Below are 21537 nucleotides of genomic sequence, written 5' to 3'. Positions count from 1 at the left end.
TTGGAAAGACACCTAATGTGTGGCTGAGTAGTTCTGGGGCTCCTCTGCCCACTGCTTGCCACTCTCAGGGATGGCTCTGGGCTCTAGAAGATGACAGCTGGAGACTTCAGTTAGTCCAAGTAGCAAGATGGCCTTTAGATCACAACAAAAGAGATGGAGTTCTAGCTTTATGCTGTTCATTTGAACTCAGGCTGGCTTTATATTATCTGTGGCTTTTGAATACAGTTACCTGTGTACTTACTAAATCAAACTATTTGAAGAGAAGCCTGAATAAAACTGAATTTGAAAGCCCACAAATGATGTGGGGAATAGGCTCTATATGCCAAAGGGAGTCCCCCATGGGCAGTGGGAATAGACTTGCAGGCACTTGCTGGCTACAGATCTCCTACCTGGGGTTCAGAGTTTTCCCTGGGCATAAGGGCTTGTGTCTGTTTATCTGCAACCTCAAGTTTTGGGAAATGCTTGCCAGAATCTGTTATATGCTGATTACAGATGATGATTTATGATTATTAATTTTACTGTATCCATTGTACATCATGAGACAGAAAGTCTCATGATGAAAGCTGAGCTTTTGAAAACTAAAAAACGTATGAGTCAGTCTAGGGAGGGAGTCCCTGGATAGGGAATCTGGAATAATCAGTCTGTCCTCTCTAAGACATGCCTGGAGGTGACAGTGTCTGCCATGCAGAGCTGGTGTGAGGGAAAAGGAAAAGGTGCAGAGGTGCTTAGCAAGGTCCCCAGCGTGCTGTGAACACTCAGTGGCTGGTACTACTTCAACTGCAATCTGTAAACCTCTTGAGGTCAGGATTGATAAAGGGAAGAGGCCTAATTCTAAATTAACACAATGCAAGACTAATTTGCATTTGGAGAGTGTTTTGTGGTGGTGGTGTTGCCTTCTTTGTACAATTTTGGGGTGGGATAGTCAGGTCTAGCTGAAAAAAATGTTTGCATGTACTTGCCTCAGAAGCATGGCCTAGTGATTTCCTCACATCATAGCTGAATGACCTGGGATGAGGTACTTAATTTCTATGTATCAAAATTTTCTAGCTCTAAAATAAGGTATTAGGAGGTGGACAAAAAGAATAGAATAAGAACAGAACTTATACCTCATTGAGTTGTTGTGATTTGGACAACTCCCAGTATATAACGTGTTCATTATGTGTCAGATATTATGTTACTGTTATAAATTACAAAATTATTTTAAGTTGTAATGATAGTGAAGGTGGGGACATACACCACTTCCAAAGCCAATGTGGCTGGATGTGCCTGAAACTTACAAAATCCGAAGTCCAGACTGAGATTCAGGATCTTGAGGGCCATGTTCAGATTTCGCACCTGAGTGGTCCTGGAATGACCGTGCAGTGGTCAGTGAAATCACTAAGTCCTAGCGGAAGGAAGTGAGATCCACCACTGCAGGGTGGACACCTGCTTCCCAGGCAGCCTGCTGCCAACGTGTGGCAACCGTGTCAGATGCTAAAATGCTCTTGGCCTGCCAGCCTGGAAATTATGTGACTCTTGACAGGCTTTTAAAATTTAGGGTGATTTGCATTATTTTAAATTCTGTGCATAAAATTAGACTTTTGAAAACATTCACTTAAAATTTGCATACATTTTTGTAACATGCAAATACACTGATTTTAACTTTTTACAAAGCCCAGCATGGTTTATGTTATATCAGATAGTCACTAAAACGTTTTTAACAAATTAAAGAACATAAGCTGATGGTGAAGGCATATATTGTTCCCAGAAACCATTCTCATAAATCAGATGAATCAGATTCTTCTATCTTGGGGCACTTTGAGTAAACTGAAGCTTCCAGATTTGATAAGCGTGTTTGCCACGATGACAGGGCAGAAGGGTCACTTGTGTACTTCATCCACCAGAGCTGGCATCACAGCCCTGTTTCCACCTAACACAGCTGAGGGACATGGGATGCTTCCCAGTTGCATGCCCTCCTGCAGTCATGACTCCTGCCCAGCTCCCCTAAAAGTCAGCCAGCAAAAGCAGCCCTCCTACTGGAGGCTTTAACGTTTTAATTAATCAAAATGTCCTTTGTACCAGAAAATGAAATGTATATGCAATATTGCCTTTGCCTCTAACACCAACGTGACAATAAATAGAGATATCCTTACATGTAGGATGCTTTCTCCTTCCAGAAAACAGAATACACAAAACTTGTAACTTCAGTGATTTGTGATTTGGGGGTTTGGTTGAAAGAGTTTTTTTCCTACCATTTTTCTTGCAGTGGGTGTTTCTTTTGGATTTCATAGCCTTTAAAAAATATATGATGAGGCCGGGTGTGGTGACTCATGCCTATAATCCTAACACTTCGGGGGACCAAGGCAGGCAGATCACAAGGTCAAGAGATCGAGACCATCCTGGCCAACATGGTGAAACCCTATCTCTACTAAAAATACAAAAAATTAGCTGGGCATGGTGGTGGGACCAGCTAACTGGGAGGATGAGGCAGGAGAATCGCTTGTAACTGGGAAGCAGAGGTTACAGTGAGCCGAGATTGTGCCACTGCACTCTAACCTGGCAACAGAGTGAGACTCCATTTGAGAAAAATATATATACACATATATATATGAATGACAAAGTGTTAATGATTTCATTCAAGATGCTCAGAGATGAACTGTACATTCAAGTTTCCAAGGCCAACATTTTCAGCTCTGTGTCCAGCTGTAAAGTCCCAAGAGGCTATGGACCACAGCACTGGAAGACTTGGCCATGGTTCTTGAGTCTAGCAAAACTCAGAGAGGAGTAACCCATCTCCAAAGATAAGTCATTACCCTTCCTGCAGAGGCAATAAACAACACGCTGGAATCCCTGATGAGATGATTCCCTGATGAGAGGCAAGCCTACTTTAAAAGTCAGAACTCCACAGCCAGGAAAAGGCCAATCTTTTCCAGAGGGCCTGAAACAGCCAGACCAGCCAGTAGTGGACAGTGTGTGACCTAGGGCTGCCTTTCCAGTGAAATGACCAAACAGACTTGTGACACGAGGCACAGTACTTTCCATTCCACAGTTTAAAAAGGAAAGTATTCGACCAGGTGCAATGGCTCACACCTGTAATCCCAGCACTTTGGGAGGCAAAGGCAGGAGGACTGCTTGGGGTCGGGAGTTCAAGACCAGCCTTGACAACACAGTGAGACCCCATTTCTAAAAAAAAAAAAAAATATAGCTGGGCACGGTGGCATGCACCTGTAGTCCCGGCTACTTGGGAGGCTGAGGCAGAAGGATCACTTGAGCTCAGGAGGTCGAAGCTGCAGTGAGTTATGATTGCACCACTGCATCCCAGTTTGGATGACAGAGAGAGAGACACTGTTTCTATCTTTTTTTAAAAAAAGGAGAGGAAGAAAAGTTTTTAAAGACTAAAGGATTTTAATTTGTCTGAAAATAACTTAAAGGTGGGTCCTTGATTTCTTCTCTGCCCTCTCATTCATCCTTCTCACTTCTACTCTACCCTGACAAATGAGAAGGAAAATCCTTTATGGAAATGTTCTTTAAAAATATGGCTGTTTCTTCACAAAAGCCTCACAAAACAAAACTGAAGCAAGTGAGTCATAAATGGTACACCACAGTCTGCATGACTGGGCCTTGAGTTATTTTTAATCCCACTAAAAACAGAGACCCATTTCACAAGTAACCTTCTCTTGAATGAAAGGGGTAACCGTTCTACTGTGTTCTCTGTTGCAAAAAGGAGGAAATTTTTTACAAATGCAGTCAGTCCCCAAATCCAATTATGTGATTATTCTTACCCACTGTGTAATCTGTGGCAGTCACTGACCGAGTCCCATCAATTGGTCTGGCACTGACTGAGAAGTCACTCTGTCCAGGTCCTGTGCTCTCATAGTGAATTCCACTGGAGAAGCAAGGAAATGTTCAGAGATGGCTTTTCACCTGGGAACGTTGTTTTCTTCCCATGATCACCTGTTTTCATGCCCTGTGTACTGAACATGCTTCGAGCTGTCATTTCTCAGCTGCATCATCTTCTCTGGATTTTGATGCTTCTGAGTCTACTCAGTCCCTCTTCTTCTCCATTTATTTATCTCCAAAACCAAAGTAAAAAGCAGAACAAGAGCAGCCTCGCCATGATGGGCAGCACAACTGTCTATTTCCGTATGGGAACAGGAGCTCCTCGGGAACGCTCGTCTCTCTGACAGCAGGCACTCAGCACATGCTGTTTCTTAGTTGCCAAATCATATTTCTCCTCAGACACGTGCTTGGCCTGTCTGCTGCACTGTCTTCTATTTCTCATACCCTTATTGTTCAGAATTCATACATGGATATCTGCAGAGTGTTTTCTAATTTTAGCTATTGGTCTTCCCTCATCACCAGCTGTCTCTTAATTGATTTTATATAAATATGGGAGATGACGCACACAAGAGTCAGAGATTTTTCACTGCCCAGTGGGCTATCAAGAGGGTTAGAAGTTGAATGAAGAGCGTTGGACGCCCTGCTCTGCATATTGTACAATAACAGTAACCACTAGCCACACGACGGAGCCCCTGAAATGTAAAACCTGCGAACTGAGATGTGCTATAGTACGTCCCGGATTTTGATTGCTTAGTAGCAAAGAACAGAGTGTGAAATATCTCCTTAATACTTTTTTGAATCTTGATTTACATGTTGAAATGATATTTTGGATCTATTGGGTGAAATAGAATATGTTGTTAAAACTAATTTTACTTATGTCTTCTGATTATGTTAAATATGGCCAGTAGAAACTTTTAAACTCCCTATGTGGCCGGCATTCTGTTTCTACTGGGACAGTGTGTGTCCAGAAGAATGCTGAGCCCACAGCCTCTCTCCAGACCCACCCCGGGAGCAGGAAGAGGCTGGGTGGCTGGATCCAACTAACATGACTCTTGTGGAATAATGATAATAGGGCTTGAGTAGCCTGGATTTCACCCTGCCCCAAAAACCCCATAAGAGAAGGCATGAAGATGGGAGGTCATGGACAGCCTAGCGGAGTGGAAGGGACTGTCTGGGGGAGGACCTGGGTGCTTGTGTTGGCTCTGTGGTTCGTTGGCCCTGAGACTCTGAGCCATGTGTTTGTCTGGCTTATAACGGATGCTCAACAAGTAACTACTGAGTGGATAAGTGAATGACTGAGTGAGGCATGAATGAGTGGATGAGTGAATGACTGAATGAACGCATGCATGCCAGAAGGCAGGGACATTTTTCATTTACTACAAAAGCAAAGAATGACTTTCAAAACTAGGTTAGGAACTGTTCAGATTTAAAGCCACTTTCTCTAAACATGTGGCTGCCCAACCCCAAATCACTCAATGCTACAGGAGTGTGTGGCAACCCAACTGCTCTTTCCTTACCAGGGCTTGAGTGCTGGCAGGGTGGACTGAGGGAGCCAAGCTTAGGAGTCTCTGGACTCCGGAGGACATCTCTCAGGCATTCTTCTCCAACCTCCAGGGGCAGCCAGCTCTTTGGGGTTCCAGGTGTCAGGCTGTAAAACAGCTCTCAGTGGGTAAACTTCCCACCTCAGTCCTGCTCCCTCATCCAGAGAGAAGTGGTCCCGCTGCACCCAGGCCAGCCTCTGCCCCGCTGCCTCCTCCTCACGGTGGCATCTCTGAGGACTGAGAGGACCCCTCCCAGGTGGGCACGTGCCCTGTGGTGCCCCGCTCCTCCCTGAAAGCTGCAGCTACTCCTCCAGGAGGGCCTCCCTCTCCTCATGATTTCCTCAGTGGGTACCCAAGCTAGGCCCCAAAGTTTTCCATTCTCCCAAGCACGTCTCTTTCTTTGGCTCCATCCAGGAACTGAGCCTGCTCCCTCCCTCTCCCAGGGGCTGCCATGGCCTCCCCTGTCCTCTGTGCTTCTCCCATTCAGGCTGACTGGCCCAGAGCATCCGGATCCCTGCGCCTTGCTGCCCCCACACAGGCTCTTGCAAGGGGCTGATTGCCAAACACAGTAGAATCTTGAGAGAATAAGTCAGTTAATATGCAGGGAAGTGGAGATAAGACACTTTCCAGAGCAGGAGGCAGTCACGACTCTATGAAGGGGCTCAGCCTCCAGGTGTCATTCCTGAGGGCAGGGTTTGAGTCCGTCATTGATGCCATTCCGGCAAGCACTCTTTTAAGGCATCCCCAGCCCCAGGAAGGCTATCTTTAGGGTTCTCTAGACCCAGAGGCTCAGTGTTCTGGGGGCACGAGCCCTGGCCAGAGCACTCGGGCTGGGCGCAGACTCCTTGCCACCCTCAGGCCTCATCACCCTCGTGGCCTCCCTCAGACAGGGAGGAGGTAAGTCCTGCCTCCCCAGGGCTGCCCCTGAGTACCCTGCCACTGGCTGCCCTTGATGGAAACTGTCCATTTGTTTTTTCAGCCTCCATGAACAGAGTAAGAAGTTAAGGGCAGCCATTTCTAATTCATCCCCAGAGTCCCACGGCAGAGCGCAAACCTGACACACAGGGCAGCGTAGCACGGGAGCTTAACACATAAGGGGACTGTGGCACCTTCCGAGGAATTTTACTACAGGGACAGATAAGGCAGTGGCAAATGCCAACTTATTCTGCGCCTGTGAAAACAATGAATTTTTATCCCGTGGTGTCTTACTTGCCAAATATACTCACTGCTGAAAGGCTGGAAATTGTTTGTGACATGAAATCTTCGTCACTCCTCAATCTGATATTCGAGGAGCAGATATCCCTGGTGTCGCCTTCACAAAAGTGCAGACAAATCCACAGTAACTTTTGATAGGTTGGTCATCCAATACAAGACTTCCAGAGAGCAACCTTTTAGTTTAATATCTACTTCCCATGGCTTGAGACATCACTAATTACCTTATTCTGATTGATACCACAACCCAATCAACCAGCATGTACTTTTAGACCTTTTGCAAGACCAGTTTCCTTTACTGGCGGAGGAGAGACCATCACTGAATGGACATCAGCATCAACCTGACCAGGCGCCTGCAGTGGCTCCTCTTTTGAAGTTTCTTCTTTGTAGGCATCCTTCCCCCTGGTGACTTCCTACCCTGCTCTCCACATGCAGATACTGAGCAGCAAGCCCTGCTGGACTGGACATTCACAAAACTGAAAGGCCCTACCGCTTTATACACCTGTGAATAGGACACAAAAGAAGACATTACAGTGCCCGAGGACATGGTTTAATTGTCCTTCAACTCCGACAGTAGCACTGGTTGAGAGGAGCTGATGGATATGGAAGTAAGCCCTGAGTTCACAGCAGTTATGTGGGCATCCAGGCCTAGGGCGGAGTGCTGTGCAACTGGTGAAAAGCCTGAGCAGGTCTGCATGCCAGTCTCCCAGCTCCCACAGCGGAAGGGGCAGGTGAACGAATGTAAATTATCAACCTTAAAATCACAGCACAACCTACCTCTGGGAGGGCAGACACCATATTCTATTTGTCTTGGTAACCTCCACTCCCTGGCACAGCACCTGGTACATAGAGGTGCTCAATAGCTGTTTGCTGACAACCAACAGGGTGGGAATAACTCTTGGAAAGGGGCAAAAAAGCACATCGTTCTTGGATGAAGGAAAGCCTGAAGCTCTCCCCACTCTGTCCATGCTATGAATTAATGCCTCATGGACTGTGACTCCCTTCTCTCTGGGCCGCCCCATTCCAAACCCCTGGACACAACATTTGAGCAGAGGGTCTGCAGGGGTCAACTTGATCAGAGAGTGCCCTGACTGAAAAGAATCCTGAGGTCCAGTGTGTCTCCAAGATTCCCGGGCTCATGCTGACGCACAGCCAGCCCGGGGCACAGCACCGTACCTGTTAACCAGGAGCACACAATCAGAATGACAAGGATGGTATCAAATGGAATGATCCCTGCCAGGGGCCAGGGAACAAGCCTGTGGGGGGCCACTCTTAATCATCTGTTTAATTCACGCCACGTGACTTCATGAAAGATGGTGCTATTAGCCCTCTCTGGCAAATAACATGGCAGTCTCGGAGACACCGGTGTAACTTGACAGAAGCTATTCGGCAGCCCAGAGTGGAGTTGGGGTGCTGATCCTAGAGCCTGCCACACCAGGGATGTTCTTTTCCTCCAGTCCTTCAAGAGTGGGTTATTTCTCACACTGCCTGTACATTCCTGTTTAGAGAGTGACAAGCAGAAGTCACATTTTGGGGGCAGGGTGTGGCCTGATCATCCTAAAAAGACAGGGTTGTCCTTTAGCAAGGCAAGCCTCTGTGTTGCAATACTCAGCATCTGAATCTCAAGACAGGTCCCTGGAGGTATTGTCAGATTTACCTCAAAATAAACATTGCTTCCAGGGATTCTACATGGGACCCTTGGAGACCTGGTCAAAGGAGCACCTTAGGCTACAGGAATGATAACCACCTCGGCAATGCCCAGCAGGAAGTAAAGGTATACGCACCCGTCCAGGAGCCACACCCACCTCTGTGGGAAAACGGGGCTGCTGCTCACCCTGCTCGTCCCTGGCACAGAAAGCTGCCTTGTCCCTGGTACACAGCTCAGCACAGATGCTGGTTCCCAGGTACCGCCAAGGGCTCCCCTTATGGAGGGGCTAATGTGCTGACAGACAGTTAGAGAAGTCAGCTTGCGTCGTGGGGTGCTCTCAGGGCCAAGTGGCTTGTCTTGGGAGCCACCTGTTGTCACAGGCTTATGTGCTCCCTGCACCCTGCAGACAGCTCTTCCTGCTTCTCAGCAGAAACTCTCCTAGGCCTAAGGCCATGTGTCGTCCCTCCCACTCTGGGAGAGTAAGAGGCCAGGCTGCCCTCCAGGAACTGAAACCAAGCACCCCCATCTCAGGTGTATATCACATTGTCTACTTGTGATTCTTTTGTTGAAAACATATAAATAAATTGGTTTGTACACTTTTTGTTTTTGAGAAGGAGTTTTACTCTTGTTGCCTAAGCTGGATTGCAATGTCACAATCTCAGCTCACTGCAAACCTCTGCCTCCCAGTTTCAAGAGATTCTCCCGCCTCAGCCTCCAGAGTAGCTGGGATTACAGGCATGCATCACCACGCCCGGATAATTTTTGTATTTTTAGCAGAGACAGGGTTTCACCATGTTGGCCAAGCTGGTCTCGAACTCCTGACCTCAGGTGATCTGCCTGCCTTGGCCTCCCAAAGTACTGGGATTACAGGCATGAGCCACCATGCCTGGATAATTTTTGTATTTTTAGTAGAGACAGGGTTTCGTCATGTTAGCGAAGCTGGTCTCAAACTCCTGACCTCAGGTGATCTGCCTGCCTTGGCCTCCCAAAGTACTGGGATAATAGGCGTGAGCCACCACACCTGGCCTGTGCACTTCTTTCACATTTCACTTTTGGGCAAACTCAATGAAGAAGTAGCTCGTGGGCTATTTTCTTCTTGTAGGAGTTGTGCATATTTCCAGCGTTTTCCTGGCTTTGCAGAGAAGCCAGACGCAGCAGCGCACACAGGATGAGTTGGCCTGGGCTGATTTGTGTTCCCTCCCGCACACACCAAGACTAGTGAGGTGGAGGACGGCAATGGCTGGCCGTGCTGCATGGGGAAGCATGCCCAGGTGTCTGTGCCCACACCAGATTTCCCACTGCTTAGCTTTCTGAGGAGGCCTCCTGCCTGCCTGTTTTTCAGGTTTCCCTCTGTTCACACAAATCAAATGTGTGTACTCACACATGCTGGCATGCACTGCCCTCCCACCAATGACCCCTTGGTGTTCTCTGGGCTCCTTGGCCTGGTCTCACCTCATGATAATTACATACAGTAAGCACAGTGGGCTGTGATGATTGGAAAATACATGGGTCAAACAGAAAATAAAATTAAGGCGAGTATTTTTTGTTATACAAGTAAAAGAAGAAATGAATATTCTTAGTATTTCACAGACTTCAGTATTTTCTTTAAAAATTATTAGAACTATGAAAAGTTCTTTGTTATACAAGTAAAAGACATGAATATTCTTAGTATTTCATAGATTTCAGTCTTGTCTTTAAAAATTATTAGAATTAGGAAAAAGAAACAGTAAATGACACCAACTTTTAAGAAGATTGACTTGCTCTGAAGTAAGATCAAACATGCAAAAGGCTCTGTGCTCTTCATTATGGGATTCAGGTCCTGCTGGAAACTAAGTGCCAAGGGCTAGGTGCAGTGCTTCATACCTGTAATTCCAGGGCTTTGGGAGGCCACAGTAGGAGGATGCCTTGCAACTAGGAGTTTAAGACCAGCCTGGGCAACATGGTGAGATTCCTATCTTTGAAAAAAAAAAGCGAGGCTTGATAGCCCCTGCTTGTAGTCCCAGACAGGCAGAAGATCAGTTGAGTCCAGGAGTTCGAGGTTGCAGTGAGCTGTGATTGTGCCATCGTACTCCAGCCTGAGCAACAAAGTGAGAGCTCATCTCAAAAAAATACATATTTTTTAAAAAAGAAATTACAGTTCCAAGTCACACAAAAGCTATTCTATTCAGTCAGCTATTATTCTCTTCTAGAATAAATATCTCCTGATGCCAATATGCACAGACACTTTCTCTTTTTTCAATTTATCAATATTCAAAAGAAAAAAACTTTTAATATTCTCCGTGTGTGTGTGTGTGTGTGTGTGTTTTGGGGGGAAAAAAGGAACAAAAACAAAACACTTGAAACATTTAAATGGCAGAAACAAGTAACTTGCACAAATTAAAGAACAAATTATAAAGCAAAGGGATAATGAAGAAATGGAATTAGCCCTTACATGTTGTGTTTCAATCCTATCTAAAAAGAGAGAGTCCCACCAGTGGAGCTATGCGCTCCCACCTGAGTGAGACCTCGCTCCCGCTTCCCACACAGGATGCCCACTCCTCTGCACTTTGGCAGGGCTCCTGCCACCCGCCCTTTTCTTATACTTGATAGACGGCCTAAACAATCGGTCTCTTCATTTAGCCGCTGGCTTTCTTTACACTGCAGAATAGACTTCCCAGGTCTGCCAAGCTGCGGCACAGCCAGAGGTTATTTCTTCATGGCATGTCAGTGTAGGAGCCAAGAACGTTCAATTAGTCTGAAGCAAGGTCTCTGTTACATGAAATTCACACCTTTCAATTAGAATTTTTTGAGGAAGCACAGAAGCAGAGGAATCTCAGACAGAGCCATTCAGAAACCTGGGTTTCATAAAGACTTCCAGAGGTCATGGAAAATGCCCAGTACAGAGTCAATGGCATACTTTTAGAAAATACACATTGAGAAACGTGCTGTAAATTAGTTGGTTTCAGATGCTAGTTTTATACTCATATCTTTCAAAATGACATCTATCTCATTGCTTTTTTAAAAAAGTCCTAGAGACTGGATCAAAGCTACTACATTCATCACACGTATACTTAAAAGGAATAAGAGATGATATAATTTACTCTGAAATTAATTAATTTACTATGGTTTTCTACGTATGTGAATATATCAAAAGATGCAGAATTTGAAAATTATATTTTTATCCATATTAGTAAATATAACTACTAAGTAATTATTTCTTAGCAACTGGTTTGAAGCTATCACATCAGAAATTCCAGTACCAAGGAGCCATTGAAGAAACAGGCTGAAGGCTTCAACACCTCAGCAAAAAGATGACAATTTCCTCGGGTCTTTTACTGCTACCATGGACAGTAATATGAAAACTGATGCGATGTTGTTAGGGGGGCCTCAAGTTGCTCATGTCACAAGCAAACACAGTCTTGTAAACTAAGGCCTTTGTTTCCAGTATGAAGGGAACCCCTTACTTATAACGATATGGTAAGCCTCTTTCTCAAGTACACGACACTTGTATCAAACCCTGTTTTACACTGCTGTGGAAAATAACTGCGTTTGGAATCAGTAATTTTCTCTACATGTCTACTTTCTACTTGAGGAATAGCCATTGTGGAAGTGGTTGTGTGAATGCAGTCAACGATTTAAGGAGCAAATGCTTAAAGACTACCCAGTCGTAGATAACCGAATCACTGTTAGTGAAATAGACAAGTCAGTGGTAACACCAACACTTGAAACCACAACATAAACCTTTTCTTAAGTATCAACTATAAAAGGCAAGCTGCTAACGTGTGTATTTCTATGGGTGGGGATTAAATAACAAGCAGTGTTAGGAAATAGAATGATTTTCCTGAAGTAGCGTTTGAAGAAGACTGACTCAGGCAGGCTGTCACCACACTCTCAAGTTCCCGTTGGTTATCATGGGTAATATTTAGGAACATTCTGCAGAGCTTCTAATAAACCATTTGAAAGAGCACCGGCTGAGCGGTGACAGAACATAATGGCAGTGACGGAAAATGTGCCTGCAATAAACGAGACACAGCAAGTTTCTGAGGCCAGATGACCCCTCCTACTTCTCAAATAGCCCAGGACTCTTCAAGGAACTTACTGCCCCTGATTTTCAGTCTTTCTGTAGGCTGATTTCCTCATATTAAATACTCTTCAATGATACAGTGAGGCTTCATTGTGACATGTTTTATATTCTAACCTGGAAATGGCAAGATCATCTGATTTTTTTTTTTTTTTTTTTTTTTGAGACAGAGACTTGCTCTGTCACCCAGGCTAGAGTGCAATGCTGCAATCTCAGATAACTACACCCTCCATCTCCCAGGTTCAAGCTATTCTCCTGCCTCAGCCTTCCAAGTAGCTGGGACCACAGGTGCCCGCCACCACGCCTGGCTAATTTTTGTACTTTTAGTAGAGATGAGGTTTCACCATGTTGGCCAGGCTGGGCTCAAACTCCTGACCTGAGGTGATCCACCTGCCTGGGCCTCCCAGAGTGCTGGGATTACACTGTGCCCTGCCCATCTAAATTTTTTTAAAGGCCATATAAATTTATTAGGACATACTGTTGTAATTCTTTGGAGAAATGCAAGGATAAGTGATTGCGGCCACATTTCTGAAGTAGGATAATATTGCTGAGTCCTATTCTTGAGCTAGACTTTACTGTAGAATATTTCCCGCCTTAAAACTATGGGGACAGCTTTTATATACCACAGAAAAATGGTTTCTTTCATAGCTTCCTCTTTTTAGCGGCTTCCAATATGCTATTGAAAACAGAAAATAATGACATGAATATAAATAAAAAATGTTATGCATACTTAATTATGCTGCTGTAAGAATGCAAGAAATTCTTCAGATACCTGAATATTTGGCGGGGGGAAAGCCTTTTAAAGTATTTCAGAGGCAATTCCATTTCAGGCTTTGAACAGAAAAGGGAGTCCCGCTTCCCCACCTTGATACATTATCTCCATCAAAGGTAGCTTTGCTGCTCATATTCTTATTTCTTTCTTGGTGAGAAAACTAATTGATATGCTAGAGTAATTTGCATCCAGAGTGGATCTGAACCTTGTTTCTGAATTATTTTTGGACTTTGGCTTTCTTAATCATAGCTAATGATCTAGGTGTCTTTTATAGGTGTAGATTATTGGTCAAAATCATTGGTCAATTCTTGACAAAGAAAAGAAAAACTGCTGCTTGGGCCTCAAACTATGCTTTCCTAATGACTAGAAAAACATCATTCTCAGCTTCTTTTTTTATTTTTTTCTGGGAGCTCCAGATAACAGCACTATGGGAAAGAGGAAGAATTTAATGAAGCTTGTACCCGCTGGTTGAAACTAAGCAGCCTATTTATAAACAGCTCTAAAATGTAAGTAAAAAGCTCTTACCTACTCAAGGTTCAAATAAGAGTGCTAGGAAACGAATGAAGACACAAAGGAGAAACACAAGCTAGGAAAGAATTGCATAGTGGATTGAATCAGAGGCAAGAATGGGAGACATGATACCAGGGAATCAGTGGGAAACCGGAAGGCAGATTTTAGCTAAGGCTGACCTGAATAGCCCTGCAGGTAAGATAATGTTGCAGGTAAAGAATAGATTATTAAATATTGGGGTAAAAAGTCTGCTTGTTCTGTTTTCAGTGACTAAATCCAGTCCACCTTCCCTTTGTCTGCTCAAGCCTGAACACGTCCTACATGGTCCAGCACTCAGGCAGTGCTTACTACATGCCAGGCACTGTTGTAAGGATTTTAAGTGAGGAAAAGGATGCACAAAAAGGGAATGGAATTTGCCTAAGGGATCTGCCAGAAGGTAGCACAGTCGGAATTCCTAACAAGGCTGCCTGGCTCTCAGGTCTGTGCTCTAGACCCTATGTTATATTCCCGAAGGATGTTTAAGGTACAAAGGAAGGTTGTTAACAAATAGGCAAAAATTGGTCTGGAGATGAGGGCTTAGGGAGGGGGCATGCTGAGGGAATGATTTACCTACCTACCTGGGAGTAGGCGTAAAGTCTTAAGGTGTGATGTCTATGGGGTAGTGTTTTAGAGCACAGGAGACTAGGGAAAGAGAGCTTACGTTGAGGAAAAAAACCAGAGATCACAGTAGAAGAGAGGGATGGGGATGATGCTACAAATGGACCGGGAGAGAAGCTGATTCAAAGGATGTATTTTGAGGTGAGATCTTGGGGAGGGATGCTGGAGAGGGTCGATCACCTGAGAATAAAATAGGAAGGTGCTGACAGGCTGAAAGAGATGCATGCTTTTGACTTGTTCCACTCAGACTCCTAACCGGTGAGCACGTATGAATGAGAATACTTTTCACCTAGAGGTTTAAAAGCCATTTCATATATGATGGTATTTCAGCCTCCAATAGTCTTGTGAGATATTATAGCATGCTCCTATTTTCAAATGAGGAAACTGATATGCAGATTGCCTCATAATCTGTCAGCAGCCACAGAGCTAGCAAATGATATGGGGTGGGAATCAAATCTGGAACCTGACTTCCATTTCACTGTTCTTTCCATTAACTTAATATTCTGTTTTTTCATCTCTATGAAGTTTATACGTCAATGCGTGCATGTAACATCATAAGATGAGGTCACCTTTAATAAACATTCTCTGGGAGCCTCTAGCTTGGAGCTTTCATCTCCCTTCATTGCCTCTGATGGCTGTTAATTTTTCCTTTCTTAAACTTTAAAATGTGCCTTTAAGCAAAGATTTCAAAATAGGTACTGTTAAGTTCTGCTAAAAACAAAACCAATAGCTCTGTGCCAGAGCGAGCCTTTCCTATATCGGAGGCTGAGTGTGTCTGTGTGGTTGGAACCGATGCCAGCGAGCCTGTGCCTTCCGTGCAGTGGCCTAGAGGAACATACAGAGGCTTAAGCACTGGGCATGAACCTGAATCCAACCACACTGTGCCTTTGCCGTGAAACTTCATCTAGACGCTTGACTTCCCAGAGCCTCAGTTTTTCAGGGCCTTCACAGTTACCAACATTGGATTGCTAAGGAAATTAAATCTCTTGTATGGGATTGTGCTATGCAAATGTTAGGAATTACTTCCTTTTCTGTTTTCTTCCATCTCCTTCCAGGCCAGGAAGCAGATGACTCCAAATGAAAAAGCAAGCAGGTCTCTCTCATGATCAGTGGGATGGCTGAGCTGTCTGCGATGCCTTTGCATCTTGCTGCTTCGCTGACACTGAAGGTCTGGCCCACAGCCCCAGGTGACCAAGCCTCTAGTGACCTCAAGGAGCAGCTGCCTCAGTGGTGCTTGCAGGAGAATCAGGATGGAGAGGGGTCTAAAACCCCCACTTTGTTCCCTTCTATTGTCTTTTTTTTGACTTCCCTAGGGAAGGGAAAAGGTACTATGAAGTTGGAAGAGGCATGAAGGAAGCAGAGAGAATGGAGGGTCTTCTAAAATGGGTTTATTTCTCAAAAGCCACATAACGCTTCACAAATTCACACTAATCTAACACTTCTGCTGTGCCCTCCCTCACTCCAGCCCTAACCGTGGGGCGAAGTCCCACAGTGTGAGAATGTGCTCGCAAACCCCGCATGGATCTGCGGCCGCATGTGGATGCACTCAACAGGAGCCAGCTGGATTTCAGTCCTTGCTACTTGTATCTGTCTTTAGCATCCACCCACAATGAGCAACACAGATAAATAAATCCCCAAACCTCACCTTGTCACTGGTTCCAACTCCTCCCATCTTCACCTTTCGTAGCCTACATCATATATCGCATTCTTTGATATGTCTTTCTCAACATCTCCCTTGCTCAGATTACCTTTTAGTAAAAGTTCATAAAACAAAACAGAATTTACTAAAGATAGGTTAGTGGAAAGGTGAGCAATACAACTTCTGAAAAAAAATTTAAACCAGTGTATGATTTGGGGATTTAGCAAAGTGAACTGATAAACTAGGACATTCAAATGTATTACACCAATAGATTGGAAAGAGATTGCTTGCTTGCTTTGCGTGTATTTTCACTTTAGGACTTAAAGCCTTGTTTAAAAAAAACTGGAAGAAAATTTTCCATTCGCTGTATTTTACTTAGATCCAGAGACAAAGCTCAGCTAATGCGTATTATAATATATAATTAAGCATAATTACATTAAAGTATTAAAACACTGTAAGTTATTAGAAATAATGAAATTTCTTGCATAAAGTCATTGCATGAATTACTCTGGTGCTTATCAGACCCCTAATCAGGAAGAACTGCCAGAGACAGCAGAGATTTCACTTACCAGGACTCCGCAGTCCACTAGCAAATCAGTGGACTTGGGAGGGAGGTGATTTTCCATTAAAGCTGCAGCATCACAGAAAGTTACCCTCTGAAGTCATTCTTAGATGAATACTTCTACATCATACACAGCTAAATTCCAATAGTCATAACAATTATTCTAGACTAATTAAAATACAAATAAAATTTTAGGCTACTTGATAACAGATAATGTGACAAAAACAATTCTACAATTGTTGGAGGGGCCTGTATGATATATTCCCAGTTCTTGCTGGTTTCTTCCAAATCTTTGTTTTTTAAAAATAGAAATGTAAATTATATTTAGCTTAAGTCTATGTTTGAATTTAAATCACTAAAAAAACTACTTTCTATAAAGCATTTTGGAGCAATCTTGCATATAATACTCATCTGCTTTGCTAACTCTTTTTTTCTGTAGATAAGTAAGGTAAATGTTAGGCCACTAGCCGAAATTACCATGTATCTTCAATCACCAATGTCCAGAGTAATGAGTCAATATACGTATGTGTATATGCATTTTAAAAAATCACTTTTTTTTGGCACATTTCACTTTTCTTTGTAAGTAATATAGGAGGGCTAGATCTAGGTTGTCAAGTCAGATTAAAAGGAGAGTTCCTGGAGGCTGTGGACGGAAAGCGGGAACTGGTAGTTTTACAAGGTCCCATTAACCAGGGTTGAGACACTGTAACTTAGAGTCCTGTAACTTGTCCTTACACCAGTTCATTCTCTCCTCTCCTTCTGTGAGGAGTGCTTCTGTACAAAGACCCTGAAGGGAACTAGAAAGGTGCAAACTCCGCCAAGCCATCTGGTGGTGCACCTTTGAGGACTTCCAGCTACTTGCACAGGTTCTACGAGGCCAGTAAGGAGACAGTGAGGTGGGGGCCTGTGGGGCACTGGAGATCACATGCCCCACTTCTAGGAGAGCCTCCTAGCTCCAGCCCACTGTGCCATCAAGAATGTGGGCCCAGGACTGCCTGCTTTTCAAGAGAAGCTAGAAGTCTGCTTTCTATGTGAAAACCTCTTGATTTTTAAATGCGTACAATGAATTAAAAATTTATCAAAACTGTGTTGTCCAAATAATCATATATGTGACAAAATATGGCCTACAAAATGCTAGTTTACTACCTCTGAACTAGCACAATATCCTGAACAAAAGCATAAATTAAAAAGAAATGTTTGCAGAATGCAGCATGAGCAGTATGTAGAAAGTTTTATATTTAGAAACAATATAGATAACTCTGTAGATTTGCTTACTTATAATTTAGTTGTGCTCTCCAGAACCTAATGGCAGAACATATTAACAGGCCCTCAAAAGCAGTGTGCTAAATGAAGAATAATTTAAATCCACAGATGTAAAACCATTGTAGAGCAAACATGCAAACAAAAACAGATCAACCAACCCACCCCACCAGCTTGACTGTCTGTGGGCCTTAAAGAGGATCTCAAGCTCTGCCATGCAACGCAGATCACTTGGGAATCTTGTTCATGCAGAATTGGGGCAGGGAGGCAAAGCTGAGATTCCACAGTTATCATGAGCTGTCAGGTGAGGCTCATGTCACTGGCCACAATCACACCACATGTCAAACAATAGAACTGTTCACTCCTGGAGGCTGCACCCTGTCTTTTTTCACCATTTCAGGTAGGTCCCGAGCAACTGAGGGAATGAATCCACTTCGATGTTCCCCACTGCAGGCCAAGCACAGTGCTGGGCAGGCAGCAGTGGAGGTGGGGGTGACAGGGCGAGGACACAAGCCAAGTAGAATGGGTCTTACAGTCTGGGTGGGAGCAAGGATACAACCAGGTAACGGGTGGCAGTGAGATGAGCTTGCAGTCTCTCAGGGGATCCATAGGAGTGCACCCGCAAAATAAACAGGGTGAAAGCAAGGTCTCTGAGTGGCACTCACTCAGAAGGGCTTGCATTGTGTCCCTTTGGCTGTGGGGAACCAGGGAAGGCCTTTGGGCAGGGAAATAAGATGAAGTAGGGGTATAATCAGGTGATTTTGTTCTATAGGAAGGTTACATGTCCTGCCAGACTATCAGTTTTCCATACCTGCCACACAAAACAAATCTTTCTAAATGGCAACTACTTTATAACTCTGCTCTTTTTAAGTGCCTAGTTATATATAGATTTCTGAGAGCCTTTAACCCAAAGAAATCTACATCTCCTTACAAAATAAACCCGAACAAAGCAATAGTGCAGAGAGAAAATGTTTGGCATGTTATTAATTCCCATGGGGGACTGCAGGATACACTAAAAACATCTTGTAGAATGTCTTACACTTTACTAAAAGCGGACGATTTCACCTCCAAACAAATGGAATTTAGTCACAAACCCAGAATCATCGGTATCATATGTATGAAAAAGAGCTGGGATGAAGAGAATGAATGTGTTCTACTCTCTATACCCCATCAATATTAATTTTGCTTTTGTGCATGGATAGTAATTGGGTCCCATGTTTCCTCTATAAAACATTACCTAGACTTAGAGAGCAAATATAGACACCAGCTCAGCCCAGAGAGTTATTACAAAGTCTGAACCCTAAAGGAATTCCTTTCAAACTTTAGTAGGTTCGTGTGTGTGTGTGTGTGTGTGTGTGTGTGTGTGTGTGTTTTACAATGAATGAAAATGGGCTCCTCTTCAATCCCAATACTCACCAATGGTACCTTTTACATGACAGCAGCAGTAAGGGGTGGTTGCAAAGATTAAGCAAGATACATGTAGAAAGCACACATTGTCTAGGATTGGATATCATTTTCTTCCTCTCTGATTCACTCATCTGTCTCCCCATACTCTGATCTTGTCTCATGCCCGGTCCGCCTTGTTTCTGTGTGCGGGCCACAGCAGGCCTCCTCTTGGTCCCCTGAATGCATCTTGCTGGTAGTCTCTGTTGTTCTTTCCTCCTGGAGTGCCTGCCCCTCTTCTCTCTGCTTGGCTGACTCCTAAGAGTTCAGATTAAACGGCACTTCCACAGACAGGCCCATGCTGACCCTCAAATACAACAGAGGTTCCTTTCATGCCCATATGTGACTTTCATTCCCTTCTAAAGCACATTTGTTTTTTTCATCATTTTTCCTATCACAGTCAGTACTTAATATGTGCATGTTTGTCTGTATTCCCATTACTGTAAACTGTGTCAGTGCCTTGCACACAATAGGGGCTTAATAAATACATGCTAAGCAAATGATCGGTTTCTTAGGGAAGAGTCTATCTCTTATTCAGTCCTCAAGAGGAACATGGCTTTGCCTTTAAGAGGCACATAAACATTCTGTTGATTGACGCTTAAATGACTCCCTTCAAGTCACACGGCAGGTTGGTCACTTGCTACCTGGTATCTTTTGTCTACATTAGAGCAGCTATAATAGTAACCTGTTAACTATTCTCACACTTACACTATTCTATAACTAGTAATGTGCTGAGTTCATGCTGAGACAAGAGGGAAGGAAAGAGGAAGATTTTAGATCTTCGAGTGAGGAAAGAGGAAGATCTTAGATGTAAAATAACAAAAAATTCACAGCTGCCATGTCAAGGATTTAAAAAAAATGAATTTAAAGAGCAAGGAATTAGCCAGCCCCACCTTTAAAATTTCTGTAATCAAATATTAATATATAAAGTTTAACCACATTAGAATGTTTGGGAAATACTTCTGGTCTATGGAGTCCTGCTCAGCTGTAAAATACCAGGTCATCTGAAAAAATCAACACAGGCTGAACCTACTGACATGCTGAGCCCAGCCAACCCCCAGAGGAGAGTGTCCACTGCCCTGGAGGGATTTCGCACACCTCTCCTCCTCTTTCCCCCAACTTTTACCCAGAAACCTCTATTGTGCAGCCCTGGGCTGTAGACTTTGGCCAACACTGCATCCATCCGTATGATGTTATGCCAGGTGCTTGGGACACAAAGATGAACAAGACTCATTTTTTGCCCTCATGAACTCATGGTCCGGCAGGAAAGGCATATGTGGAAAGAATCAGTTGCAGCAATAAGGTACCTGCGAGGAGGGTGATGTGCTGAGTTTAGGCTGAGACAAGAGGGAATGATGGGGAGCCCCGGGAAGGGAGGCTTGAGCTGGGCCCTCAGGTGGACAGAAGCTTGTTAGGCAGATAGGGCTTGGGGTCTTCTTCTGGGCAGAGAAACACATGGCACCTGGTTATGGGGGCCTGGGCCACAGGGTGTATCAAACCTGTAGTATGATACAATGTTTGATAGAGTGCCTCACATTATCATATCCCCCACTATACGGGAACAATGTGGGGCATGAGGCTAAAGAGTGAGGTGGGTGCAGACCAGGATATCCCCCAAGAACATTTAGTACTTTGAACAACTCCCAGAAGCTCAAGGGGAGCAAGATAGTTTGGATGTTTGTCCCCACCCAAATCTCATGCTGAAACATAATCCCCAGGCTGGAAGTGGGGCCTGGTGGGAAGCATTTAAATTATGGAGGAAGATCCCTCATCAGTGGCTTGGGCCATCCCCCTGGTGATAAGTGAGCTCTCTGAGTTCACGCGAAATCTGTTCATTTAAAACTGTGTGGCACCCTCCACCCCCACTCTCTCCCTCTTGCTCCTGCTTTTGCAGTGTGATGTGTCTGTTTCTACTTTGCCTTCCGCCATGAGTAAAAGCTCCCTGAGGCCTCCCCAGAAGCCACACAGGTGCCATTGCCATGCTTCTTGCACAGCCTGCAGAACCATGAGCCAATATAACCTCTTTTCTTTATAAATTACCCAGTCTCTGGTATTTCTTTGTAGCAATGCAAGAACAGCCTAACACAAGGAGCCAGGTAGAGTTACATGAATGAACTCGATCTGATTTAGATTCCAGAAAGATCACCTGGGGGCACAGATGATGGGTTGTGGAATGCAAGACTGAGAGAAAACTGAGCATGCTGCCAGCCATGTCTGAAAGGTCTGAGACAGTGGCCCTGGTGGCCTCGTGGCATGTTCTCTTTCCTGCACTCCCACCAAAGTGAGCACAAGTACATCTGTGAGGAGGGAGGGGGCCTCCCATAAACACCACCCTCTGTTTCCATACAGATCATTTCCATATAAACCTCTGGATAGAGATGTCCATGTCTCCAAGTCACTCTTTCCAAAGAAAT

General features: G+C 44.3%; 1 protein-coding gene and 1 long non-coding RNA gene across 18 annotated transcripts in view; one reads left to right on the top strand and one right to left on the bottom strand.

Annotated features, from left to right (window-relative positions):
* Positions 1-21537, bottom strand: part of L3MBTL4 (L3MBTL histone methyl-lysine binding protein 4) — a 464367-nt gene that overhangs the window by 19331 nt on the left and 423499 nt on the right. The gene's annotated exons all lie outside the window — the stretch shown is intronic.
* LOC144579008 (uncharacterized) lies at positions 13467-19620 on the top strand. The gene is made up of 2 exons (XR_013525733.1): positions 13467-13558; positions 15275-19620. It is a non-coding gene; the product is annotated as an uncharacterized LOC144579008 (long non-coding RNA).

The sequence above is a fragment of the Callithrix jacchus genome, chromosome 13 (genome assembly GCF_049354715.1).
Source record: "Callithrix jacchus isolate 240 chromosome 13, calJac240_pri, whole genome shotgun sequence".
Taxonomy (NCBI): domain Eukaryota; kingdom Metazoa; phylum Chordata; class Mammalia; order Primates; family Cebidae; genus Callithrix; species Callithrix jacchus.
Note: the sequence above shows the minus strand (reverse complement) of the source record. Positions and strands in the feature narration are given on the sequence as shown.